The 967-nt window shown below is 44.6% G+C and overlaps 1 non-coding gene across 1 annotated transcript; it reads right to left on the bottom strand.

The window, feature by feature from the left end:
* Positions 1-905: 905 nt before the first annotated feature.
* On the bottom strand, positions 906-967 carry LOC115835284. Its single transcript, XR_004030273.1, has one exon. It is a non-coding gene; the product is annotated as a U7 small nuclear RNA (small nuclear RNA).

Raw genomic sequence — 967 nt, 5'->3', positions numbered from 1 at the left:
GCTAGCTTTTCCTTTGGTTGAGCTATAGATGTAATAGCTAATTTGCAGCCTGGGCAACATAGCGAGATTCTGCCTCTACAAAAATTAGCCCAGTGTGGCAGTGCACATGTATTGTCCCAGCTACTTGGGAGGATTGTTTGAGTCTGGGAGGTTGAGGCTGCAGTGAGCCATGATCATGCCACTGCATTCTAGCTTGGGTGACAGAGTGAGACTCTGTCAAAAGAAATGAAAGAAAGAAAGAAAGAAAGAAAGAAAGAAAGAAAGAAAGAAAGAAAGAAAGAAAGAGAAAGAAAGCAAGAAAGAAAGAAAGAGAAGGGAAGGAAGGAAAAAGAAAAAAAGAAATAGCTGACTTTCATTTAGAGGCTATATTGCACAAAAATCGAGGGTAGTATATTTAAACACCAACACTTTCGGCAGCAAGATGCCCACATTGTAAAAAGTATAAGAGAGCCGAGTGCAGTGGCTCACGCCTGTAACCCCAGCACTTTGGGAGGCTGAGGCAGCTGGATCACCTGAGGTCAGGAGTTCGAGACCAGCCTAGCCAATATGGTGAAACCCCATCTCTACTAAAAAATTCAAAAAGCTGGCCAGGCGTGGTGGTGGGTGCCTGTAATCCCAGCTAATTGGGAGGCTGAGGCAGGAGAAGTGCTTGAACCTGGGAGGCAGAGGTTGCAGTGAGCCGAGATTGCGCCACTGCACTCCAGCCTGGGCGACAAGAGCGAAACTCCATCTCAAAAAAAAAAAAGAGGGAAAAGGATAAGAGACCTGACACTAACTGTGGAAACAGCAATTTGTGCCACCCTCGCTTCACTTCCCTGCAGCTCATGCCCATTAAGTAGAATTCAGGGTAGCTTCACATTTAAGTGGATTTTCATTCTCTCTCTCTCTCTCTTTTTTTTTATTTCTTTAGTTTTCTGGCGAAAACTGGAAAACCTGCTAGACTAATCCTAAAAGAGCTGTAACACTG

Source organism: Nomascus leucogenys, chromosome 5 (genome assembly GCF_006542625.1).
Source record: "Nomascus leucogenys isolate Asia chromosome 5, Asia_NLE_v1, whole genome shotgun sequence".
Classification (NCBI taxonomy): Eukaryota; Metazoa; Chordata; class Mammalia; order Primates; family Hylobatidae; genus Nomascus; species Nomascus leucogenys.
This window is presented reverse-complemented; position numbering and strand designations above follow the sequence as displayed.